Raw genomic sequence first — 21948 nt, 5'->3', positions numbered from 1 at the left:
AAATTGTATCCTTTAAATATGTACTACTTATTGTATATCAATTACCTCAAAAAGGCTGCTTTGTAAAAATAGTTCATATCCATTAGGATCATTTAAAAAACGTAAAATAACAAGTGTCGGTAAGAGTGTGGACAAATGGGAACTCTTGTGAATTGCTGGTAGGGAGGTAAATTGATAGCCCCTGTGGAAAACAGTTTGGTGGTTCCTCAAAAAGGTAGAGCTTACATATGATCCAGTATCCCACCCCTAGGTATATGCCCAAAGGAATTGCAAGTGGAGACTCAAGTATTTCTGTATCAATGTTCATAACAGCATTGTTCACAGTAGCCAAAGGCAGAAACATCCCAAGTATCTATCAACAGATGAATGGATAAACAGATGTAGTATATATACACAGTGGAATATAAAAGGAGCAAAACTCTGATACATGCTGTAACGTGGATGATTTTAGACATTATGCACAGGGAAGTAAGTTAGAAAAACAAGGACAAATATTATATGCTTCCACTTACATGAGTAGCTAGGATAGGCAAATTATAGAGATAGAAAGAGTAAAGATTACCAGGTTTGGGGAGGAGAGAACAATGGAGAGTTAATGTTTAATGGGTACAGAATTCTGTTTGGGATGAGGTTCAAGTTTTGGAAATGGATATAGGTAATGGTTCTATAACATCATGAATGTACTTAATGCCAGCAAATTGTACACTTAAAAATGGTTAAACTGATGGATTTTATGTTATGTTCATTTTACCGCAAAAAAAGGAATAGACAAAGTGATATATACATTTAACTGGTAATAACAGTAAAGAAAATACAAGGAGAAATTAATAACTCAGCTCCAGGGATAAGGTCAGAAGTAGGCAGATTCTTCCGTCCTGGTTCCATTATCCTACCACTCAGACCAATCAATCATTATAAATGTATCCTTCTATTTCTTTACTCCCTTTTCTCCAGGCATTTAGATGAGGGCAGGAGAAAATAAAGTAAAAAATAAACTGAGTGCATTTAGCCTGGTGAAGAGAGGACTTAGGGGAGGCCAGGAGAGCTGTGTTTAAATATTTACAGCTGTCAGGTAGAGGGGAGGGGAGGCGTGTTCTGTGTGCTCTGTAGACAGAAATAGGATTTCACGGGAGGCAGAACTCTCCTGCCCCGGAGAAAGGAATGCCGTTGAAATACCTGGAACAGCCTGTAGGTGGAGTAGCCTCCTTGGGATGCTGGAAATGGGCAAATTCCTGCATCAGATGGGGAGGTGGACCACGTGCTCTTTGCTTTAGCATTCCAGCAGGAAGAGGTAGCGAACTGTAGAAGGGATTTTGAAAAGTATTTAACGAACTATGTTCAGAGGTATGAGCAAGGTCAAAGTCGTCCGTAAGGACTGCTGAGGCACCAGTGAACTGGCCACAGCGGGAGACCGTCAGGGCTGACCTAGGGAAGGAGGACAGGGCCACCCTGCGAGCCCAGGGGAGCCGTGGAGGAGGAGTCCTCAACAGCTGGGAAGGGGGCCACCAATGGCAGCTGGCAGCCACGGGCAAAATCATGACCCCAAGGCGGGGAAACAGCCGGGGGATAGCCTTTGGCCTCCTACCACTGTATTTCACTGGTGAGCCCAGGGGGAAGCCCGAGGCAGGGCACAGAAGCTGACGTCATGCAGATTTTAGGGAAAAGTCAACTCCCAGGGCGACTGAGTAGAGCAGAGAAGTGTGCCTCTAAGGTTCTTCCAGCTCAGGGTCTGTAGGCTGTGAGGCCATGACGCACTTGCTTTCCGTAGCAGATACCCTAATTCCCACCCCACCCCGGTTTGGGAAGAGCAAAAGACCCAAAGATTATACCCGGTACTGTCTGAATGATCAGGGTATTGTGTGAAGGTAAAAAGGTGCGTGGGTTATCTGGCACTACCGGTGGGGTCAGGAACATGTCCTGGGAAGCTGACAGGTGGAAGAGAAGCCATTAGTCAGTCAACCCGTGTTCACTGAGCATGTGCTGATGCTGGGCACTGCCCTGAGTGCTGTCGGTCCCCTGGTGAGTGAGGCGGAAATTCCTCTTCTCTTACCCAGTAGAAGCAGGAGGCAGAAGGTAAGCATCTAATCGTTATAGGGAAAAATTTAATATGTAGCTCTTATTACTTCAAATACAGCACTAACCACATTATGGATGAAAACCTACATAGGAATAAAGTGCTTTTAAATTCCTGTTCAAAGCAGGTGTGTATTATATTGTGGTGTGCCACAAACAAAATGGAACTTGAAACATGAAAATTAATTACAGATTCAGAAGTTGAAAACATAGCTTCTATGAAAACATAGAAGTTGAAAACATTTGATTTATAATTGTTATCATTTTAGACTGACTATCCCTTGATTGCAGGGCAAATTTAAGAAAAGTTATAAGGAGATAATTTTTTTTTGAGTTTTTATTCTTTAGGCAGTTTGGTATTTAGTGTCAAAAATACCTACAACTTTCAGAATAGTGGAGAATAATTTAATGATGTTGAGCAGTATAGCAAAGTCCTTGGTGTTTTTGTTTTTCTCCTTCAGAACGTGATAATTTATCTAATACATGGGTGCTAGTCTATTATATTTTAGAGGACAAGAACAGCTGAATATGTAAAATAAAATAATTGATTTTATACTTGAAGACGTTTCCTTTTTCTTTTTTCTTTTGCTGTCCCTTTTGGGTAAAGCTTACCTCTGGGCAGTTCAGGAGCGGTCTCTAATGACCTTGAGGCAGCTATATATTATGAAATGCAGCATCTCCCAGGTCAAATCAGTTACTTAGCGTCCCTCCCCAAGTACAGAAAAGATTCCTCTCTGGGGATCTTTGGCTGTCATATATCTCTCTTTTGCTAAGTGAGTAGGTTTTTCTCCTTAAAGGAGAACTTACCGACATGAGGTTTCAATATGTGCGACTTCTTGTCTGAGTCCCACACCCTGGGCCCTTGTGTTCCCTTCTTCCAAAGGTCATGTCCAGCGCAGTGTCCCCACTGTGCCGAGTCAGCAGGAACACCGGGTGACCACTGGCGTTGGTCATTATTTGCCTAAAGTTAGAGAAAATAATATCACTATTGATTTCTCCTCCAAGCCGTGTTGTCGTACATACAGAATAATTACTTGTTTTCACGCCCTAAGCCTGCACGACGGCTTCCCTGCTTTTCCATTTGGGCAGGACCCTGTTAAGTCCTGAACCCCGTACAGAGAACAGCTGATAAAATCTCGTTTCTTCCCGTCGTCACATAGAGTCTGTTTCAGGCATGTACAAGATCAAGTATCCATTAGACCTTTTTTTATATATATACTTTTGTGAGTTTTCATAGAACTCTAAAAGTACTGTGGCCTCTTTTAAAAATTAAATTAAATTACCTAAATAGAGAGAGAAAAAAAAAAGAGCCTGTATTTTCTGGGGCTTCCCTAGAGGCTTTTTATCTGTTTAGACGAAGCAGGGATTTTTCACGTATTGACATAAGCATTCATTTGCTAATTTGTTGGACATTAAACTTCATGGCGCCTTCCCCGGAATCTTGAATGAAGCTGAACCCTTGGGTCCTGAAGGCTGCTCTGGTCCTGCAGCCCTGTGCACACAGGCGGTTTTCCTCCTCTCTCTCCTTAGATAAAAGTCAGTGCTGATCGCCTTAAGGAAAGAATGAGTTAAATGGACCAACATTCTAGGCCTGGATCTAAAAAAGCCCCAGCCTTTTCAGAGGCGCCTGAGCACCTGCGGAGGCAAGGTCATTTGCACATACATACATAAATAAATTAACAATGAATACATAATTTAATCCCGGCCACACAATGCCACCTTGCAGATTTGATCCCTGGCAGCTCCCAGTGAATTTGTCCATTTCGAATTCTTTTTGATAAAGTCCTCAGATACTTGCTGACTGTCAGGCTCATTTTCTTATTGTTTTCGCTTGATTAGTTCTGTATGACCTGAGGTCGCCCTTAAAATCTACATCTCTCACGAAGACTCCAAAAGGCCTTTTTAGTACTCCCCCAAAAACAGGGTGGAGAGCGCCTGCCCGTTTCTGCTCACAAAAGCCTGGCAGGTTTTCCGTGGCCAGCCTCCTGACGCCGCCCTCCGGTCACCCAAGCGCAAATGTAACTCATTAAGGGGAATGACGTTTCCTCGACCTCTTTATCCAGCGCTCCTGGGTGTGCTGTGTCAGGTCTCCCAGGTCCTGGAGGAGCGGCCACCTCCCCTTGAACCCTGCTAGGCTGCCCTGTCAGGGACAGGACGGGGCATGCAGCCTGCCCACCCACCCCGTTGCCTGGCTGTTTGCCCCTTGTCCCTGGTCTTTGGGAAGAGATACTGGCCTTCATGGTAGGCATGGTGCTCCCCACTTTTTCTTTTGTATTTTTCTGAAGTTAGAAGTGGGGAGGCAGTCAGACAGACTCCCACATGTGTGGGCCCGGGATCTACCCGACATGCCCACCAGGGGCTGATGCTCTGCCCATCTGGGGCGCTGTTCTGCAGCAACCGGAGCCATTCTAGCGCCTGAGGTGGAAGCCATGGAGCCATCCTCAGTGCCCGGGCCAACTTTGCTCCAATAGAGCCTTGGCTGCGGGAGGGGAAGAGAGAGACAGAGAGGAAGGAGAGGGGGAGGAGTGGAGAAGCAGATGGACGCTTCTCCTGTGTGCCCTGGCTGGAATCGAACCCGGGACTTCTGCACGCCGGGCCGACGCTCTACCACTGAGCCAGCCGGCGAGGGCCTCCTCTTCCTTTTCTCTTTAAGCTGGCAGGGAAGTTACTGCCAGTTGCTCATTTTCAGTGTGGGCTGTGGGCCCAGACACAGGAGTCCTCTCTCATTCTCAGTCTCTACAACCCCTCCCCTGCGCTGGGTCTTCACCTGGTGTGGCCATCTGGGGCGTTGCTCTGTTGCAGCTGGAGCCATTCCAGTGCCTGAGGCGGAGGCCGTAGAGCCATCCTCAGCTCCCGGGCCAACTTTGCTCCAATGGAGCCTTGGCTGTGGGAGGGGGAGAGAGAAACAGAGAGAAAGGAGAGGGAGAAGGGTGGAGAAGCAGATGGGTGCTTCTCCTGTGTGCCCTGACTGGGAATCAAACCTGGGACTTCCACATGCCGGGCCAATGCTCTACCACTGAGCCAACTGGCCAGAGCCCAAGACAGTCTTTTTTGATGAGAAATCTCTATTGGCTGTCTCTTGAGCTTTGTGAAGAGCATTCTGTGAAGAACCAGAATTGTCGACACTCCCAGAAAGATGCCTGCAGCAAACAGAGACCCCCAGGAATGGTAAAGCTGCTACCCACATGTCACATGCTAAGTCACAGCAGCAATGGTAGCTTTTCCTTACGTGGCAAGTTATAAAACATTTAGAGTTTACAGAAAAATATAGAGAATGATATAGTAAATACTTGTTTACTTACTATTCAGATATCATAGATATTAACATTTTGCTATATATTTGTTTCAGCTCTTCTAAAAAATTTACAGATGCAGCTGAAGCCCTAGTAGTCTCTTTCCCTGGTCACATTCCCTCTGAGCCCCGCCAGGGTAACAACTCTCAAGTGAAGTTTTTGTCTCCACAATTCCCCTGCTAGGAGGACAGCATAGCCTCAAATTTGTAAATCTATTGTATGCACACACAAAGAGATAGAGCAGAGAGCGAAGAATGTACATGAAAAGACTAGCAGTTGATTTTTCTAACATTTTGGAATTTTCTTCTTTGTACTTTATGTATTTTCACGTGTTCTCCTTTATGTATTTTCACGTGTTCTCCTTGATCATATATTAAATACCGTATTTCCCCATGTATAAGACACACCCTTAATTTTGGGGCCTGAAATTTGAAAAAAAAAGTATTACATAAAGTCATTGAACTCAAGTTTTATTCATCATAAAATTCATAAACGTCCTCATCACTGTCGAAACTCCCATCCATTAGCTTGTCCTCGTTATCTGTGTCCGATAACAAATCACTGTCTTCAACAATGAGTGCACAAACAAGCGCAAAAAGCAGAAAATGCAAGTTAAAAAATCTACAACTACTGTATACAACGCACCCAGTTTTTAAACCCCAAATTTTTCGAAAAAGACATGCGTCTTTTACAGGGGAAAATGCGGTAATAATGATAAAGTAATAATTAGGTAATAAGTGATAAGTATGTTCTGAAAAGTAACATATTTTACTATTTGCAAAAACAAAAGTATTACAAAAAGTATGCCAAGGCTCTAACTCCTAAAACCATGGGAAGCCTTCCCCTACCTACCTAGTCTTAACTTCCTCACCCAGAAGGCATAAACCAGAAAAAAAGTCAGGCATAGACAAGCCAACCAATGGACATCAAACTAGTTCCTAGGAGATAAACATCATTAGCTTGAGATTTTATAAACCGATTATGCCAGTACATGTATATGATGCGTAGCTAATTGTACATCTGAAGATAAAGAATAATACTCAGCCTGTTAATGCTCAGGGTTAGTTCCTGTTGCCGGGATGAGGTTCAGGGACAACACAGCAAGTATTACTAGTGTTACTTATGATTTCTCCCAAATAAGAAATGTTTTTCTCTCCATATTTATTTTTATCATTCCTGTGCCTACAGGCAGTGACTTCTTATCCTAACCCTAAAACTTCCTGGTTCCCCTCACCCTTCCCAGTGAATAAGGGCTATATTTCCTATATTCTTTCATTATTCTGTGGTTTATAACCCATTTTAAAAAATACTATTTAAGCCCTTCACTGAATATTTTAAAAACTTTAGAAAATTTAAGTACATTTGTTTTTAAGCCAGCTGCCTGGTAACTTTGACACATGAGAAATACAGTTAAGGATTCCGAGCAGTGATGGGGTCTTGGGCCCCTAGGGATACACTGCGTTTAGGGTAAGAATAGTATGAGAGCGGGTTTGTAGGTCTGGTTTAATTGTTAGTGTCTATCAGTCCTTTATTATACAACTGATTTTATTAGAAGAAATTCTGATTTACCTTTTATTTCAGTATTATTATTATTGTTGTTGTTATTTTGCTTCATTTTTTTCTATTTTGGGTTTCTTTATAGTACTGTTCAGGGTATACTTAATGCAATGTATTTCGGAGGGGGCAGGTGGTAATAGCTGCCTTAAAAACCTCATGAGCTCCCCCTGCTGTTTTGAAGTTGACAGTACAGTCTCTATTCAATTTTAATTCTGGAAGCATTCAAGTAAAAGAATTAGACTCCCTTGTAGGTTTGCTAGGTCTTACAGGCAGATTACCACTTGTTAACTTTCTTGTGGACATTTACAGAATAAGAAAGGAAAGGGAGACTCTTTTTAGCACTTTCTCTGGGCTATCACTTAGACCAGCGCAAGGGGACTTTACAAGAAGCAGCTCTACGCCACTTTTGAAAAACTACCAAAGAAGAATTAAGAAATATATCATGAAATTACATCAGATCTGAAATGGATTGACTAAAACCTGGAAAATGGGTTTTTAGTCATTTCATTCTGATCTGTAAAGCTTTGATCTGAAAAAAGTAATACGCTTTCAAAATAACCCATTGATATCGGTTTCTGTTGGGTTTAATATTTTCTCAATACTTCATGAAACTTTCCATGTGGTTTGATTTAAATTATGGGCCTTAATTTAGTGTAAATTTTCATGCTAAGGACACATATTATACAGAAATCACATTTATTAATCTGTATTTGTCAATACTGTACAGGTTAATAAGGTACCAATCTACAAGTTAATAGCGTACGGTTCACCAATTAAGGACATCAGAACATATGCATTCTTCAGATCACAAATATCTATTGAAGCGCCTCTCAGTCACTAGCCAGTGAAAGCACTAGGGTGGGCGTGTGAGCCAAACAGATATTCCTGCCTCTGTGTAGCTTACCGTCTGTTAGGGTAGACGTTTATGAAATAAGACATTCTGATGAGTATATAATTTAAAGTTATAAATTATTTGTTGGCTATGACACCAAAAACAGACCAAAAAATAGACCATTTGGACTTCATCACAATTTAAAACTTTTGTGCCTGAAAGAACACATCAGCAGAGTGAAAAGACAGCCCAAGGAACGGGAGACAGTGTTTGCAAATTATATCTCTGGTGAAAGGTTAATGTCCAGAACATATAAAGAACTCCTGTAACTCAGCAACAGAAAACCACACAACCCAGTTTAGCAGTGGGCAAAGACCTTGAATAGACATTTCTCCAAAGATGGACAAATAAGCACAGGAAAAGATACTCAATGTCACTAATCATCAGAGAAATGCAGATCAAAACCACAGTGGGACACTACTTCACACCCATTAGAATTGGGTATTATTAAGAAGGAAAAACCAAACAACAGAAATGACAAGTACTGGCACGAATGTGAAGAAACTGGAAGCCTTGTGCATTGCTGATGGGAATGTAAAATGGTGCAGCTGTCATGGAAAACGGTATGTGACTGCTCATTACTGGCCCTGGCCAGTTGGCTCAGCGGTAGAGCGTCGGCCTGGCGTGCGGGGGACCCGGGCTTGATTCCTGGCCAGGGCACATAGGAGAAGCGCCCATTTGCTTCTCCACCCCCCCCCCTTCCTCTCTGTCTCTCTCTTCCCCTCCCGCAGCCAAGGCTCCATTGGAGCAAAGATGGCCGGGGCGCTGGGGATGGCTCCTTGGCCTCTGCCCCAGGCGCTAGAGTGGCTCTGGTCGCGGCAGAGCGACCCTCCGGAGGGGCAGAGCATCGCCCCCTGGTGGGCAGAGCGTCGCCCCTGGTGGGCGTGCCGGGTGGATCCTGGTCGGGCGCATGCGGGAGTCTGTCTGACTGTCTCTCCCCGTTTCCAGCTTCAGAAAAATACAAAAAAAAAAAAAAAAAAAAATAGAATTACTATAGGACCCAGCATTTCCACTCTTGGGTCTGTACCCAACAAAGCTGATAGCAGCAGGGACTTCAACATACATTTGTAACCCAAGTTCGTAGCAGCATTTTTCACACAAGCCCAAAGTTGGAAGCAACCTAAGTATCCGTCTACAGATATACGGAGAAATCAAGTGTGGAGCATATATACCAAGGAACATTACTAAGCCTTAAAAAGAACGCAGACTCTGACACAGGCTACAACAGGGGTGAACCTTCAAGCGAGTGTGCTAAGTGAAATAAGCCCGACCCGGAAGGACAAGCCCTGATTGGTCACACTGACCTGCGATGGCCAGGACAGTCAGACTGACAGAGACGGGAGTGGAGTGGCCGTCACCTCTGGGTGGGGGGAGGGAAGAACAGGCAGTTGTTTAACGGGCACAGTTTTAGTCAGCTGTGCAGATGGGTGGTTGGAGACAGTTGCACAGCAATGTAAACGTACCAAATGATACAGAGCTGTACACTCTGAGAGGTTAAAATGGCAAATTAGATGTTATTTGTGTTTTAGCACAATTTAAAATAATTGTCATAAGTAATTTGAAGCCACGGACTCTCACGGCCAAATATTTAGTGAGTGAGGGAGAGTCTAAATTAAGCAGGTGGTCCGGGAAGGGGCTGCTGGGACCTGACAATAGAACCGAGGAGTGGAGTGGGGGAGGAGGCCCGAAGCCCCCCACCGAGAAGGACGGGAGCACCGGGGAACCAGGGCGGTGGGCATGGACCCCGGGAGAATGGAAGGCAGGGAGCGTGGAGGGGTCGGCCAGGGTCTGGAGCACACGGTCTTGCTGGCTGTGGTAAGTGGTGTGGACTTGAACGCGGCAATGAGACAGTATTAAAGACGTTAGCGGTAGAGGAAAATGTGATCGAACTTGCATTTCAATAGGCCGTGCAGGCTGTTGTGTGGAAATGGATTTTGAGGAGCCAGGGGGTAGCCTGGCACCCCAGTTAGGAACCTGATGGCACTGCGAGGGAGCCGTGTGACGTGGACTGGAGAGGGCCAGGGACAAGGAGAAGGTGGCTCTGCGGTTTGGGGACAGACTGTATGTGAGGGTAAGAGAGAGGAAGTGCCAAGGACGGCCCCCTAGTGAGACAGCGTGTCATTGCATGTTAGGCGTGGACAGCCACGGGGCACAGTCTGTCTGATGTGGAAAGCAGGACCTGTCATTTCACCTCAGGACAGGTAAATCACTAAGGTACTTTTAATTCTTCAAGGATCAGTGCTTCATCAATTCTGATTATTAGAATGACCACTTTTAAGCTACCCATTGCAGGATCTAACTTAATTCCGATCAGTTGGATCATAGGATATGATGGTGCCAGTGATGGGTAATTATCGTGTTGCTTTAAATGACATTGGGCCAAAAGTGCATTCCAGAAGATAAAAGGTGCCATAAGCTACATTTCAGAATTTTAAATGAGGTCTCACTGGGACAGTTAAAACTTTAGAGTTAAGTTTTTCCCCCTTCTATATGATTGAGAAAAATGTTCGGGGAGCAAGATCAGGAAGAAGCTGGGGCGCCTGAGTGAAGAGGAACAACCCTCCGGCCCATGACTTTTTGTGGGAAGGTGTCAGCGAATAAACCGGACTGGAAGCTCCCACCTCAGGGGCAGAGAGCATCAGCCGACAGCAGAGACACTGGTCACTCTTCTCCGTGTAGTGTCGGAGGGATTGATCAGCTCAGTGAGTGCTTGGAGCCAAAGGCGGGATGCACAAGCAGCGGGAACCTCCATGGCAGACAGCCCAGAGCAGGGCGCGCCTGAGCGCGGAGCAGACAGGCAGCGCTCTGAAGGGGCTAACGGTGAAGTGCAGAACTTGTTAACAGTTCATCCCAATTTTTTTTTAAGTGCCTATTTTTGGCAAAGGAATCAAACCTGAGTCTGATCTGGCATCTGGACCCAGCTGCAGGACATAGAAGCCAGGAGAACATGAGTTGCACGTGAGTCTACCACCAGCAAAACCCGGCCCCTGCGAACTCTCCAGGTCAGATAGCCTGGACTTCCCAAACCAGGAGCGGCGAGAAAAGGAAAGGGGTGGAGGGGAGAAGCTATAGGTTCAAAGAGATTTAGAAGGCATGCCAAGTATTTTTTTTAATTAATTAATTTATTTATTTATTTTTTACAGAGACAGAGAGTGAGTCAGAGAGAGGGATAGACAGGGACAGACAGACAGGAACGGAGAGAGATGAGAAGCATCAATCATTAGTTTTTCATTGCGCGTTGCAACACCTTAGTTGTTCATTGATTGCTCTCTCACATGTGCCTTGACCGCGGGCCTTCAGCAGACCGAGTAACCCCTTGCTGGAGCCAGCGACCCTGGGTTCAAGCTGGTGGGTTTTTTCCTCAAACCAGATGAGCCCGCACTCAAGCTGGCGACCTCGGGGTTCCGAACCCGGGTCCTCTGCATTGCAGTCCGATGCTCTATCCACTGCGCCACCGCCTGGTCAGGCTAGAGGGAAACTTTTTTTTTTTAATTTTTATTTATTCATTTTAGAAGAGAGAGATAGAGAGAAAGAGAGAAAGGGGGGGAGGAGCAGGAAGTTTCAACTCCCATATGTGCCTTGACCAGGCAGGCTCAGGGTTTTGAACCGGCGACCTCAGCATTCCAGGTCGACGCTTTATCCATTGCGCCACCACAGGGCAGGCCAAGTATTTTTAAATAAAGAAGAAAAAAACTAAACTATATTTAGGATACACATTTGGGTGATAAAATTGTTTTGTAAAAATCTAAGGAAGTGAGTTCTATAAAAGTTGAGGTGGTGGTTACTTAGCTGGGGGCTTGGCCACGTGGAGATGGCTCAGTTCTACCTCTCGCCCGATGTGGTAGTTACTGGGGTGTTCACCTTGAGATAAATCATTAAAGCCCTGGCCAGTTGGCTCAGTGGTAGAGCGTCGGCCTGGCGTGCAGAAGTCCCAGGTTCGATTCCCGGCCAGGGCACACAGGAGAGGTGCCCATTTGCTTCTCCACCCCTCCCCCTCTCCTTCCTCTCTGTCTCTCTCTTCCCCTCCCGCAGCGAGGCTCCATTGGAGCAAAGATGGCCCGAGCGCTGGGGATGGCTCCTTGGTGCTAGAGTGGCTCTGGTCACTACAGAGCGACCCCCTGGAGGGGCAGAGCATCGCCCCCTGGTGGGCAGAGCATCGCCCCTGGTGGGAGTGCCAGGTGGATCCTGGTCGGGCGCATGCAGGAGTCTGTCTGACTGTCTCCTCCGTTTCCAACTTCAGAAAAATACCAAAAAAAAAAAATTAAAAAAAATCATTAAACATTGTTATATGGGGTTCCCTGTCTCTTTAATTTTATACTAAAAAAATGTCTAAAAAGAGTTCAGCTCTTGTTATCTTTGGTTTCTTTTCTAACATTCATAATCCCGTCACCACAATTTAGCAATGCAATTGGGCTTTGTTTGCACCAGATCTTTATTCTTATACATACATAGCACATGTTACTGAAGCCATTATTATTCATTTCTGTGTCAAGCACTGCCTTTAATAAAGATTGATTTCAGTCGCGACCTACAAACCACTCACCTGGGGTTGGGTCTTTGGGTTGCTTCTACACCGTGGGAAATGCTTGGCATTTGGTAAGTTAGGAGATTGGTGTTTGTTTAATAAAGATGCTGTTGTTTTAATTAAATAATATGCTTTAATAGGAATAGAAAGATACTCCACTTTGCATTGCTTTATTCAATTTAACAAGAAGAGAGCCTAATCTTAGAGCTTAAGCTACTCTAAGGAAGTACCACGGTTTGTCTTTTATAGACATTTTTTTTTCATTTTTAAAAATTCATTCATTTTAGAGAGGGGGGAGAGAGATATAGAGAGAAAGGGGTAGGAACAGGGAATATCAATTTCCATATGTGCCTTGACCAGGCAAGCCAGGGGTTTGGAACCGGCGACCTCAGCATTCCGGGTGGAGACTTTATCCACTGTGCCACCACAGGTCAGGCTTTTAAAGATATTTCTTGCACTGTGTGCTAACCTCTGCTAGGTGCTGGTGCTAAGAAGATGAACATAATCGACTGGTCTTTAAAAAAGCTCAGAAACAAGTCAGCAGTTATGAAACTCAAACTTACGCCGGGCTTCAGCTCTCGGAGGAAAACCCTCTGTGCGTGTTACGAGCGCCGGCGCCTCTGCCCCAGGCCCACTGCCATGCCCGCGGAAACCAGTGGTCTTCCTGACGGGCATGGCTTGCGACCAAGTCTGGAAACAGTCCATTGGCCATGTAGACAACCACGAATTCCTTCAAAAGTTCTATTTCTTGCTTCTGAGCATTCACGTAATGCTCTCTACCTGAAACTGTCTTCCTTTTATTCCCCAGTTCAGCTGGTGGATTCCTGCACTTCCTTCAGACAGCAGCTGAGACGTCACTTTACCTGCCTCACTTGGTCCAGTTGGAGCCTCTGCCCTGGGCTCACTCCCCACCCCAGTGCCCAGAATGCTTCTTTTTAGCATTTGTCAAATGGCTAATAGGGGCTTTCCACACACGTAATGAGTGACACAGAGGAGCGCCCAGTGATGTTGGGTGGGTGGGGGTGGGGGTAACAGACGGCTTTCCGAAAGAGCTAGCGGCTGCCCCCTACGGAGGACGCTGGGATTTGCCGGGTAGAGAAGGGAGGTGAGGAAATTGGGACAGAATGACTTTCTAGAAGGAGGAGGAAAGAGCATGTGCAGAGGCAGGAGGAGGTTGGCAAGTTTAGGGAAGTACAAGTATTTTGGAAGACAGAATTGTAAGGGGTTCAAAATAGGCAAGTTATTCAGACCCAGCGACCGTCACTGCTTAGAATTGACTGGAAGGGTGTTGTACAGAGAGCTGTGGTAGAACGTCGCACACCCTGAGATCCCCGCGGCCCTGCTGAGGAGACCAACATCACACAGCTTCTGACTCCGTCTCTCGTCTCTCGTAGCTCCGGTGTTCCTGGGGTGATCTCGGGAGAACTCCGGAGCTCGGTCCCTCTCCCACCGGATTTCTCAGCAAGGCAGCTGTGAAGGTGGTCTCGACTGGCCCGTGCAACGGCCCGAGCAAATACAACTGAGATGCTGGGAAGGAGATTTGATGGCAAAGGAGCTGAGAGGTGAGTCAGCTCTAGAGAGTGAGAAAAGTGAGATACAGGTTGGTATTTACTCCTGCAATGTACCATGTTTTTAAAGGAGAATTTAAATATTGCTCAGTGTCTGTGCATGCATTGACTATCTTTCCAAGGATGCATCAAAAAACCCATAACAGTAAAGTAGTGGGTGTCCCTAGGATGGGCACTGGGGGCCAGGGGCAGAGGTGGCAGGGAGACTTTTCACTCTGTGCCCTTTGTACTTGTAACATTTTATACCATATACATGAGTTAGCTGTTTAAAACTTATTTAAAAATTAGTGTGTGCATACAAATTAGTGTGTGTCAAGGGAACAAACGCAACATATTTAGCACTTATATCTCGATGGTGGGATGATAGGCATATCAAACCCTCTTCACACTTCTCATTGTTTCCAACTGTCTGCAATGAGCAAATGTGGCTTTTGTAATGACTTTTAAAAATATATATCTTTTTGTGTTTTTTTTTTTTCTGAAGTGAGAAGCAAGGAGTCAGAGAGCCAGATTCCCGCATGCGCCTGAATGGGATCCACCTGGCATGCCCACCAGGGGGCAATGCTCTGCCCATCTGGGGCGTTGCTCTGTTGCAACCGGAGCCATTCTAGCATCTGAGGTGGAGGCCATGAAGCCATCCTCAGCACCCAGGCCAACTTTGCTCCCATGGAGCCTTGGCTGCGGGAGGGGAAGAGAGAAATAGAGAGAAAGAAAGGGGGGGGGGGGAAGAAGCAGATGGGCGCTTCTCCTGTGTGCCCTGGTCAGGAATCAAACCCAGGACTTCCACATGCCGGGCCGACGCTTTACCACTGAGCCAACCGGCTAGGGCCTGTAAAAGTTATTTTTTAACCTGAATTTTAGAGGTCCTACATTGGGCTATCCAACTGCCCAATTTTGGGGCCTTGGAAGACCAGGAAAAGAAGACTTTTCCTAAACTTAGAGCCAAACCATACTATTCTAAGAAAGTCTAAAAAATATTCCTGATTGTGGCAGCTGTTGCATAGGAGAAAGGGCACTTGATTTGGAAGCGAACATGTTATATAGTTTAAATCCTAGCTCTGCCACAAAATGGTTACGTGACTTTGGACAAACTCAGTGTGACTGATGTTGCGTCGTTCGTGTTGAGCAGTGAGGCCTGAGGAGGAGTCTGTGGTGGGAAGACGTGACAAGGATTGCACTTCCTCCTAAGAGTAATGGGCAGGCATTGAACGACTCTAAACAGAGGAGTTTCAGATCTGTGTTTTAGAGGAAAGTCACTCTGCTTGTTACGTTGAACATGAATTAGGAAGCTTTAAAATGGAGGCTGGGAGAATTGGTGGGAAACTGAAAAGGGACATTGGCAGCCTGGTATGTGCTGAGAGAGAAATGAATGGACTCAAGAGATAGGAGTACAGTCAGCAAGATTCGATGACTGTTTGGATGCGGAGTTTGGGAGAAGGGAGAGAGGCTGGTCGAGGAATAGCGATGAATGAAGGGGCAGCAGACACACTGCGGCTACATGGAGTGAGGAGGGATCTGGAAATAGGACCGACGCAGCTTCCCTTCTGTTGCAATGGGAAGGCTTTGCCTCGATGAAGGGCCTCAGAGAATCCTTCAGGATGACGGGATTCTGCCCAAGAAGAGAGAAAGAAAGCTGGTGCTCAGAGCAGGAGGGGGCAGGCAGAGAAGGAAGGGAGGGGAGGAAACATTTCTGTTTCGATTTATTTATCTGGGGCGGAAGAGTTTGTCCAATCATTTTCTCTCCGGTAGCTTCAGGGTGACTGGAAGACCCTTACAGAGGGCTCTCAAGAGATTGGGTGGCAGTGGCCGCCTCTCCTCCCAGAATTCAGATCAGCTTTTTTTTTTTTTTTTTTTTTTTTTGTATTTTTCTGAAGCCGGAAACGGGGAGAGACAGTCTGACAGACTCCCGCATGCGTCCGACCGGGATCCACCCGGCACGCCCACCAGGGGCTACGCTCTGCCCACCAGGGGGCGATGCTCTGCCCCTCCGGGGCGTCTCTCTGCCGTGACCAGAGCCACTCTAGCGCCTGGGGCAGAGGCCAAGGAGCCATCCCCAGCGCCCGGGCCATCTTTGCTCCAATGGAGCCTTGGCTGCGGGAGGGGAAGAGAGAGACAGAGAGGAAGGAGAGGGGGAGGGGTGGAGAAGCAGATGGGCGCTTCTCCTGTGTGCCCTGGCCAGGAATCGAACCTGGGACTTCTGCCTTAAGCTCAGCAAAGCCCTTCTTCATGAAGATGAGGTTTATCATGTCCTGTCAAACGATGACAAGAAGTTAGATGGAAAATAGACCACAAATCTTTTCTGGAAGAAGCTTACAAACCACAGCAACACCTGCTGCCCGAACCTCCTGCACCAGGTGCAACATGAACTCCTCATGCGTCCTCTGTCCCCACACCGCTGGGTCGTCACCTGCAGGGCTCTTCTCACAGTCACTTGATGCCTTGTGGGCATCACTGTTTCCGAAACTCCATCGTCCAATTCAAAGCGCATTCAGCTTTCCTGGTATCTCTTTCTGCAATCTGTAATTGAAGAGATTAAGGACTTGAAAACGTCTCACCGATAAATGTTCTTCTCATACCAAGAAAACAGGTAATGCAATCTTACTTTCAGTAGTTTTTAGAAATTATCTTTTAACTTTCAGTAAGAAATTCTTAGCTCGACTCTTCCTTCTGCAACGAATGGTACAGCAGAGAGAGCCTTTCCCCGCAGCCTCCCTCGCTACACATGTGGGCTGGCGTCTGCCTAGGGCTCAGCGTCGGAATAGCTATCGTTCGGTTCTGATGCCACAGGTCTAGGGCTTCCAGAAATGCGGCAGTCAGAAAGTTCCGTGATACTCATAAAGCTCTACGAATACATTCTCTTGACTCTTGCTGTGAAGCTGCACACGCCCGTGAGGCCAGCGGGGACAGAAGCGGCAGGTGCCCGGGCCCTTCTCCTGGGCCCTCCCTCCTTGCACCGTCTCAGGTAGCTCAGCCCAGAGTTTCTGCTCCGAGTTTCCCACCGTCTCTATGGTTTTGTCACTTTCCTGCCATCTCCCGTGGCCCCACTCAGCACATAACACTGTCTAGTGATTCCAATGCTTTGCTTTCCTCTTCCGACCATATAGAGGCTTTGTCAAAAGTTATGTGGTGACATTTTTGTAGACCTTCACACAGATCACTGCTTATCTTCCAAGTGAGCCAGAACTAGTTGGGCCCCCAGCTCTAACCTAGCAGTTCTTTTCAGTGGGGGGCCCTTCCCTGGGCCCCAGTCTGTCCATACGTGTGCACACACGTGTACACTGGCAGGCGTCCTGTGCACACACACGTGACGTGCGCAGGAATACACCCGTCCCTTCCTTCCCAGATGCACGTGTGGGGTTTTAGGGTATTCGATAAATAAAGTCATTTTTCCTATCTGTGCCTAGAATTACTTGGAATATAGGTGTCAGGTGGAGATAAAATGCCTATTTTGCAGCAGATTGGAGGCTGTAACTTCAATATGCAGAGAGAGCGAGCTTGCAACGTTTCGCATTGGATACACTTACCTGCAAAGAGCACAGGACAAACTGGAAATCTTCCCAGCAGCTTGGCAGGAATGCTTGCTCGCTCGCTGCGGGCACATTGGCACTCAGAGAGGAAGGGGCCGAGGCGAGCACGCCTGGGTCTGCCTTCCCGATACCCCCGTCAGGTGGCTGAAGAGTAGGGGAGGACTCTGGGCGGTGTGAAGAGTCACCACTCCAGTAGTCCCGTCCACACGGGACGCATACAGCAACACGGAGGACTTCTCACACCGGGCCCTAGGTACATGGAGGCACACATATGTGGAGCCAAGCAGTCCGAGAACGAGGGAGAATGAGAACTGGAGGCCGAGGGTGTGAGAGTCGGGGGCAGGCTCCAGGGCTGGACGTCTGAAGCTGAGCTTTCCCTACACCAGGGCTCAGGTCTGGAGCCAGGAGCGGGTGGACAGCTGATGATTGGAATAGAAGAAAAGGACTTGAGTGGGAAAATATTTGGGAGAAAGCTGAGAAGAGCATAGAAGAGCATAGAGCTATCACAGGAAGTATAGAAAGTATACTTAAAGTATACGGAATTAGTTTATTTACTCCATGTTTTGAAAAAGAACTTGCGATGGCCAAGATTTGTATGTGAATATGCATTAGAATGAGTCCCTGGAGAGAGGATGTGGGAGTGCAGGTGTAGGAGCTGTTGCAGAATAACATGAGGCCAGGTTTCTGTATGTGAGAGAGTAGAGCTCTGGGTGGATAGCTCGGTTGGTTAGCGCATCCTCCAGATACACAGAGGTTGTGGGTTCGATTCCCGGTCCAGGCACATACAGGAACAGATCCATGTTCCTCTCTTTCTCTCTCCTCCTCCTCCTCTCTCTCTCTCTCTCTCAAATTAATAAATAAAAATGTTAAAAAGGAAAGAGTGGAGAGACAGCATTCCACAGTTATTTAGAGGGGCTCTGACTACTGGTCATAACTTGGAGGGGGGCTCACAGCCCTCAGACTGACCGTGTCATGAGATGAGAGCTCCCGGCCCCTGCCCGAAGGGAAGCATATTGACTTGTTCAGAACAAGTCTTGGGGTTTAAGAACAAGCCCCAGGGTTTAAGTTCTTTTCACGATTTGCCTTTGCATTTTGTTTCTTAGTCTGAGGTGGCCCCAAGAATATGGCTCTTTGGGAGAAGGGAGGAACAAATAGATAGCAGTAACAGCTAACATTTATTGAACGTTCACCATGGATCTGGCTGTCTAGAGAGCGTTGGATGTACCAGGTCACTTAATCTTCACAGCACACTATTAAGCATAGGCACTTCTAATATCTCTGTTTTATGGATGATGGAGCATGCGCAGAGGCTCCGTGGTTTGCCTGAGGGCACAAGCCAGTGCACCGCAGAGCTGGGGTGCAGATCCAGGCCCTCTGACCCCCGGAACCATCCCCCTGAAAAAGGACGTGGCAGAGAAGAGGGTGGGACCATCCCAGTCTTGGATCTTTGCCTCGTGAAAGGCTCAGAGCCCCCATTGGCTAGTTCTGAATTCGAGGGCTGGACTTTTGGTCCACATTTAGCTGTGCCTGCAGAGAACCACCTTAACCACCCGGGCCAAGCACTGTCTCCTGCTGTCGGAACACAAGGGTAGATGGTTCTGAGGAAGGCAAGGTTGTCGCTCCCTCTGACAACTCCTCAGACATGGAGATGGCTCAACAGATGTCTGGGTGGGTGTACAAGTGCCTTCTGGCCTCTGCGGAACTGGGGAGGGGGCTGAGGGCCAGCAACAAGAGGTCTGGGGGCTGCAGAGTTCTAAGAGACCGGGCACACTGCTGGCAGTTCATTCGGTCACTCCACAGATACATCCATTGCACTTGCACTGCATGCTCCCTGTTGCCTTCCTTTTCCTGGTGTGCTGCTCACGTGGACACCCGTTACCGGGCCTCTGGGCATCCATACTTTAGTGGGGGCAGGCGCTCGGAGGGCTGCTCCGCCACCGTCCCTGCCTGGTATCCGGCAGCCCAGACTGGAGGCCCCCACTGATGCGGGGCGGTGTGTGCTCAGTAATGCTTAGAGGCGCCCGTGCGCTCTGTGTCACCGGCCGTTTGGCGGGGTGGTTGGAGTCCCTGGCCGTGCCTTGTTCTAGCCCTGCAGAGCCACGGGGACCAAGCACAGCACCAGCCATCAGCTTTGTGCCTCAGGCCTCTGGAGAAAACCTTTGATTTCATGGGATGATTGTTTTTATTCTTGACCACTCAAGGATGAAACCTAAGGAACAAGAGCTTGCCCCTGTTAGAGGCGTCACCATGGGTCACCTCCAGCCAAACCCACTGTGTTTTGTTTTCTGTTATTTCTGGGTTTGGCCGAGCCTCTCTCCGAAGCCATTACTATACAACTTACTTAAAAGGAAGAGTGGGGGGAGTGGGCATAGGACACTCAGATGGGGCAGGGCCGGGGGGCTTGAGGACAGGGAGCTGAGAGCAGTGAGCTGTCAGAGAGAGACCAGGAAGAACACATTAGAGTCACAATTCCACTTTATGGTGACATTTTTAATCTTTTGCAAAGTCAAACTACGGCAAGTTTGACTTTTGGCCAAGCCTGTAGACTTGGAACTTTGGATAAATTTCAGAAAAAAGACAACACACACACACACACACACACACACACACACACACACACACACACAGAGAGAATGGGAGAGAGAAAGAAGGGGGAGGGAGACTTTTATCCTAAAGTCATTGTAAATCCAAAGCAGGGTTTTATCCTCCACAGTTAAATGAGAAAGAAAAAAAAAAAATCAAGAATACCAACATTTGAGGTACAAAGACTGTCATGGGCCAGTGGAAGTTTGCAGAATTATATGTAAATGAGCGAAGTTTTTTACTGTGGTGGCCCTGTGCATTTCCAGAGCTAATCCCAAAGAGAAAATCTACTTAGCAAAGGAAAGTTTTGTCTAATTTGGTTAACAGTTGAGAAGTGACAAAAATGCTGAATATATTAATAATTTCTATTTCCAGGGTAACACTATATCTTTAATGCTTCACTGCCGAAGGGAATTCAGATTGGCTTAGTGCTCAGAGGAAAAAGGCCTGAAAGGCCTCCTTCATATTCTGTACCCAGCGCGGATGAAATGGGTGTAAGACATGTGTTCCAATAATAGGCGCCACGCATTCTCCCGTTTCCGCATAATTTGTCCCCATCCCATATTGCTCGCTGTGTGTTTGTTACCCAGAAGGCCTCCTGGTCTTACACCCACTTTCGTGCTCCAACTGAATCAGCTCATAAGGGAGGAGATATCTGTTTGCATCTCGCATTTAAAAAAAATTGTAGTGACATGTCGTGCATGTAAGGACAAGAGCCACTTACTTACCAGACCTCTTCTAAGGCTTGTAGATCGCCCTACGCCCCCAACACATACACATTTAAGTTCCACTTTATAGGCAGTGTAATGAGACGGTTTGTTTTGTCCTGTCTCTGCATAATCGGGTCTGATGGGTTACAAATTAGAGGTCGTCTATCCCATGACCTCAGCCAACAGCCTAGGTCAGCGCTCCTAGACTGCCCACAGAAATGGGCTAATTCATTGTCGTCCAGCTAATCCGGGAGAAGACAAATCAGCATAGTTGAGCTAAATGGCCTCTGGAAACAGGAAAACCTGCTACATAATTTCAAATTATTTATTTAATGGGCATCAAAGCTAATGGGAACAAAAAGAAAAGATGGAACAAAGAGAAAGATCAATGAAGGAAAGAATCTAAATCCTCACAAACCCAACTTCATCTAGTTAGGCGCATTGTGAAATTTTACCTGTTTACATAAAACCACAGCGAGCCTTATCTTACTGTTTAAGTATTAGAAAAATGTGACTTTAGTTCGCTATTTTAAATGTATCGCTATTTTGTGGGTAAAGTGCAGATCCAACTGGGATTGAAAATCATAATCCCTAAAAGGTTAGCACCAAGTCTCCTCCAGGCCCCAAACACCCATGTTCTGGGTGCAGTGAGGTTAAAATCCCCCCCCCCCCGCACTCCCCACCCAGGGAGGAGGGAAGACGGGAGCCTTTTCTTACCAGGCCTGACTGAGAACCTGCCACTGAACCAACCCAGCGGCTGGACCCCAAGCCAGTGGCTGCAGAGTGAGGGTTCTGGGAGAGCAGTTCCTGCAGGAGCTCATCTTCTCACCGGTTAGTGCTGGCCTCTCACCCTGCTGCCTGGCGCGCCTGAAGCTGAGCTGCTCTGTGCGTAAAAGGCAGTGCCAGCTTCCCTGAGCCCTCACGCCCTGGCGCCAGGTAGTTGGCATCCAAAGATTTCAAGCAAAACCAAGTTCGTTGGATATTGTTTTTAAGGCATAACTCAGAAGTTACTTCCTCTACTTTTTTTTTTTTTTTTTTTTTTTAACAGAGACTTATTAAGGCTGTAAACCTCGTTACGCATCCTGGCCAGAGGGTCACCACGCTCCAGACCCGGGACCTGGCCTCAGGGTAGGAAGGGCGGCAGTCTGGGCTGGCCAAAGTCTACCGCAGCCAGCTGGGGGCGGGTCCTTGGATTTGCATTTTCTGAGAGCCCGCAGCCC

This window comes from Saccopteryx leptura, chromosome 4, assembly GCF_036850995.1.
Source record: "Saccopteryx leptura isolate mSacLep1 chromosome 4, mSacLep1_pri_phased_curated, whole genome shotgun sequence".
Lineage (NCBI taxonomy): Eukaryota > Metazoa > Chordata > Mammalia > Chiroptera > Emballonuridae > Saccopteryx > Saccopteryx leptura.
This window is presented reverse-complemented; position numbering follows the sequence as displayed.